Source organism: Peromyscus eremicus, chromosome 19 (genome assembly GCF_949786415.1).
Source record: "Peromyscus eremicus chromosome 19, PerEre_H2_v1, whole genome shotgun sequence".
Classification (NCBI taxonomy): Eukaryota; Metazoa; Chordata; class Mammalia; order Rodentia; family Cricetidae; genus Peromyscus; species Peromyscus eremicus.
The window spans coordinates 6,928,250-6,934,249 of record NC_081435.1 but is presented as its reverse complement, the minus strand read 5'-3'; positions in this window follow the sequence as shown (position 1 = coordinate 6,934,249).

Sequence of the window (6,000 nt, the reverse complement as noted above, 5' to 3'; positions counted from 1 at the left end):
GCTACTAAATTAGCTCCTGACTCAGAGAGTAGGACACAACTTCCTCCTTTGACTTCCACTCATGGACTTTAGCACCCCAGATCACATGCACATACACAGAAAAGGAAATCAGACATCAGAGAAATAAAAGAAAACAGAAATGTAAAGGGAAACTTCATTCAATGGTCCTTCATAGTGCATTATACAGCAGGCATAAGTTTTCCTTAACTTTAACTTTACACTCTTTCTTTAGATATGCCTCAAATCACACATAGTTAAATACTTTCATATCTAACAATCTAGAACAACACTATATTTACCAATGATTCTCCCCCTTATATCGCTACTTACCTACTTTGTTGCAAATATAAATTGAATAGGTTCAACAGAACTAAACCAATTCAATTCTTTTCTCATAGATTTGATAGGCTGGAACTGTCATTTTCTCAACCACAATCTGCAGTTGATTGGGATCTACTGGCCTTCAGGAGCCTAGAGTGAAGAAGCCAAAGCATTTGTCAGGGCTGTTGTTACGGTTCTCACAGTGTGGATTGGTGAGTAGAGAAGTTCTTCGCTTCATCTCAGCCTGTACATGATATGTAGGGAGAAAAATTAAATTAATTTTTTGTGTGTGCGTGTCTTTTTTTTTAATTGCAGAATTAGATTAAAAAAAAGAAGCTGTGGTTCATGATCTCTCCATAAAACATGTAAGTTTTCAGTTAGCAGGAAACACACATGGACACTCCATATCCGAAAGGAAAGCTAATGCACTGGAAACTCTCCTCCACCCCTTTCCTACGACCAGCCCATTTAGTGTCCATTTCTTCCCTTACTCTTTTCAATCTCTGTTTTCTATATTGTTGGATTCTGTTGATATGTGGTGGTAGCTTTTGCATTTGTACCATTATGGAGATTGTATGAAGGCAGAACACAGACTTGTAGATGGATTGCTAATGAATGCTGTGTATTATAGACATGTCTGTATTGTTCCCAACAGGTGTTAAGGTATTATCTTTAAAGTTTTAAAATTGAATATATCACAATATTTCAAGGACAGAAAGCAAAATAGGCATTCATATTATCTAATAACACATTTAGTGTTCCTGACAAATTGATAATCTCATTTAAGAAGTTAGCAATAGTTCAGTATAATATTGTGGTTAGTAATATATGAGATAAAAAGACATTATTGTTGTTTATTGGATAGAAGGGAAATTTAAGTTATTGCTCAGCTTTTCTCAGAGAAGTGGTCTCTAGCACAGCTGTCCAACTTAAAGAGATAAACCAGGGGTCTCTCATACATTTTAAATTTGAGTAATACTATAAGGATATAGGAAATGTCTTTAATGCATGCCTAGCTTATTTAATTCTAGGGGATTCCATCTGTGAATTTTATTGCTGAAAGTTTAAAGACTGAGTGCCTAACAAACATTTCATCCAACCCATTTTTAAATCCTTTACATTTTTGCTACACAAAGCACTCCTGACGTAGAGTTTACAGTCTGAATCTCAGCAGTTCCTCAGGGTGTGGCTCACCCGTGGTATGGAATTTTACAGATCATATAAATTTCAGAGGGAAGGTCCATTTCAGCTGTACAGTGAGAAACTGAATGAACTAACTCAGTTTTCTTTTCTTTTTTTCCCCCAAAGTACAGATCATTCCTTAAAAAATGATAAAAAATATCTTCTCGGTGCCTCTGCTGTGTTTAAGATTGCTGATTGCCTGGCCAGCAATGTCAGCAACAGAACAATTAAATTCTCATCATTTATCAAGTGGGGTTTAATCTTTTATTTGGGGGTGATGACCCACTTTCTAGCAGAAGTAAAACTGGACCTTTTAGTCAGTTTTTGTTCATGTATCCATATCAATATACAAAAATTTCACTCATCATAGTGATAATAACGTATTATTTTTGTGGAGCTGTTAAGAAGAAAAAAATAAATCTTTCAGAGTCATAGAAGTTGTTATTACACTGTAACACACACTGTAGGAAACATGTTTATTCAATTCAGCAAACACACAGAGGAAAGTTACTATCTTCAAGGTACTCTGTTAGAGCCTGGACCTTTAAACAAATGGAGAAGATGGAGCTCCTAATCTCAAAGAGGCAATGCAGACTCACCCATGTTAAAAACACCAATGAGAGGGACTAGAAGCTCATGTCTGTGCAGCATCCTCCATCCCAAGCTGCTTCGCTGGTGTTCACTAGGGGATCCAGGTGCTTAATTTAAACTGTTGATGCCTGGAAAATGACCTGGAGAATTGCAGGCACTACATATTTCAGACAGCTTTCTGTTACTGTAACAAAGCACCCGAGTAAATCAAGTTACTAGAAAGAAGAATTAACTTTGGCTTATTTCAAAGGACTCAATCCATGTTTGCTTACCTGTCTGTTTCAGAGTCTGAGCTGCAGCAGTACATCATGGTAGGAACATATGGTAGGGGAAACAGTTAGACTGATGATATCTAAGAAATAAATAGTGCTACTGAAAAAAAAGGCCCAAAGGTACACTATACCATTCAAGAGATGCTCTTAAGTTTCTTCTACCTCTCAATAACTTACTAAGCTCTGTATGTATCACTGGGTCAATATATCAATAAAGTTAGATCTCTCATAATTCAATCATGCCAGAAAGACCTTACTTCTAGACACTGTTATATTGGGGATCCAGGATTCAATTAGTTTTTCAGGCAACATTTGAGATTCAAATCATATCACCTCTTGAGAATGGTCCAATGACATTTTGGTTGTTCATTCATGTTGACCAAAGACCAGAATGATCATCCTTTATATGGTAACTGACAGACTAATTAAATCAACAAGGTAATATTTTATTTCTAATCATCTTCAAACCTCTATGTGTATGTGGCATTTCCCTACCTGACCCACAAAGGTCCAAAAGCAGAGACAATATTCGATCTTTCCAAGATCTATATTCTCAAATCCAGTTCCATGTTCTTAGAGTGGCCATAATTTGAGTCAGCAGACAGGAGAAGGAAGCAGTATATTGACAGGAGGTAGCTGGCTTATGTGCACTAACTCACATGGGTCTGTCTACTTATCTGGCAGTAATTCTGTTAAAACCATCTTACTATCACAGGTCATGACCTCTAGAGCATCTACGGATGTCGATGTGAAAGCAATACACAATCTTAGAACAAGGTTCAAAGAACAAGGGACCACTAAATGAGACAAAAGATAGAAAACACTCACAAGATTTCAGTGGGATACTGAAAGGTCAATAGAGGAAATAAATGAAGCAACAATTGAGAAGAACTTTCTATTTTATTCTACCTTCTCTGACCAATGTTTTCCAGTTCTCCCCATTTCTTTCCTGCTAATACCATTGACATATATAACATTTATCCAAGTACAGAACAGCTGCTTACGAGGATACAACTCCCCCACCTCCCACATTATGTCATCAAAAATGCATCTTATGTTCCCAAGGGAAGCTGAATTTGAAGAAAAGGAGAACATATGTGTCATGCCCACGGTTGTCCATGGGACACAGGGACATGAAGAGACTTGGAAATGCAGCATGCAGATGGTCAACTGGGGAGCATTAGAACTTAAATCACTGTCATGGACAGCTGAGATCCAGGCATGAGCTGATGATGGATATTTGCTTCAGTTACAGCCCCTGTCTCAACACCGATCTATTTCAGTAGTTTCAGGTAATAAAACTTTAGAATATGCCAGAAATATGCCTGGCTTTTCTTCTCATTTTCCCTTATCTTGGGTCCCAGTAAGAAGCTCCTCCTTTGACAGCTTGGGCTCAGGAGGTTAAAGAGAACAATTGAACTCTAGCTCCTTCTCAGGATTTCTCACTATGCTGAAAAACTGTAGATGACTTTTCAGAGTTGATCAAATACAATCTTGGTGCAAAGTCACTGGAGTTGTAGGCTCAGCCTTCAGCACCGGTGACACCTCTCCTCTTATGACAATGTTTCATGCAGAACATACCCATTGCATTTCCCATGCATCTGATTCAACAGGAACTGAGAAGACTTTGTTGGGGAGAGCTGTGCAGAAATTTGGTATTAGACGTGATCCAAAAATCAATGTAGGAACATGGGTTTGTTTCACAGGAACAATGCTCTCTACTATATGTTCTTCCAGGGGAGGCCCTGCTTTATAGATGTCTGAGCCCATTGTGGGGTCTGATAGAATCCTTTATACAAAAAAGATGCAACAAATAATGCTAGTTAAAATATGTGATTTTGAAGCAATCTTTTCTTACTTTGAAGAATGAGTTAAACCAGCAAAGTTTAGAAACACTGAAATACAAAGCTTATTTTTGTAAAATAAAAATCTCTTGCCTCTCTCAATTAGTTCCATCAGCATCTTTTAAAAATGTTTTTAAGGAGCTATTTGCTTAAAAATTCAGACTTGAACTTCCCTTCATAATTACAGTGACCTGTTTTTAAGAGACAAAAATGGAAATATTTACCAATTTGTACACTGAAAACTGACTTGATCAGTACATCAAACAAGCTGAGCACACAGACTGGACTATACATCCTAGAATAAGATTATTAAAATAAGAAATGACTGTGCAATGTAAGAGGAAAAGGTTTTCATGTGCACTCGTTCTCAACGCCCAGAAATCATTATTTCTGAAATGATGCTGCTGTAAAACTGTTTCCACTCTTGCTATCTAATGCAGTTTGAATTCTTTGTATCTCTCAGAGTAATGTTCTGAGAACTCTTTTTATGTGTGTGTCTGTTTTTTTAATTGTTCATAGCACACTTCTTTGATGTGGTGGCAATGGTATCTCTCTCTGATATTTTGCTTTTCCTTTTCTCAATTTTCTTTTTTTTTTTTGTTCTACCAGTTTTTCCAGAATAGTTGAGAGAGCTTCAGGTTAAAGCTGGAGCTTGGACATAGACTGCTCACAGGAAGAAGATGAGGGAGCAATGGAGGCATCCTGTGCATATGATCAGGCATATACTAAATGACACATGTGTATACAGACACACATGTACATACACAGAAACATACACAAAATATGCAGAGAGAGACACATACATAAATATGTAAATGCACACAGATACACACACCATCACAGACGTACATACAAACACACTTGCGTAGACATACAGATACATACACATACACACAGATACACAGACATGTACAGGAACACATACAGACACACAAAGATACATTCACACAAAGACACATGCACACATATGCAGATACCCAAAGATACACACAGATATACATACATAGGGACAGATACACATACACGGAAACACACTCTGAGGCACAGGCATCCTGGCAAATGGCCTGCTTCATCTTCTCCATCTAACAGTAATTTGGGATTCCCCATCTGATGGGCACTCACACAATGATCTCTTTCATGCACATGGTGGTAATTTCACACTAAACACTTCAATTATTTATAAATGGATCCCAGAGACAGCGACTAGCAGCTGGGCTATAGAAGCAGCTCTTACTGAGGCGTGGCTGGTAGAGCCACATGCCACTTCAAACAGTGTTATTAATATGTATGGGACCTGATGAGCTAGTTTAGATGCAGGTCTTCTGCAGCCTGGATGGAGCCTTCTGAGTCCCCCTCTTCTGCAGTCCTAAGCCGCTGCTTCTCTTTGTCAAACTTGGAGGCTAACTGAAGGTCAGGTCCCAGTGCTGAAGCGTGCCAGACACATCCAAGCCATAATGCCTTCTCTTTTTCTCCCTTTACTCTTTGGAGTCAATTAAGAGTTAGCCCCGAGAGTAAGAAAGCTGGAAGCTCAAACTGTCGATCTTGGATTAAGATTTGGTTTTAACTTTTGACACAATGACATTTACTATGTAAATGGACATAAGTAATCTGGCGTGGGGGAACCATCAAACCAGATTAAGATGGGTATTCAGGTTAATGAGTTTTAAGAGAGAATGGGAACAAGCACACACACACACACACACACACACACACACACACACACACACACACACACCATCGTTGCCCTCATGCTCTGGGTCTCACTTCTGTACCCAGCATGTCTCTCGTCT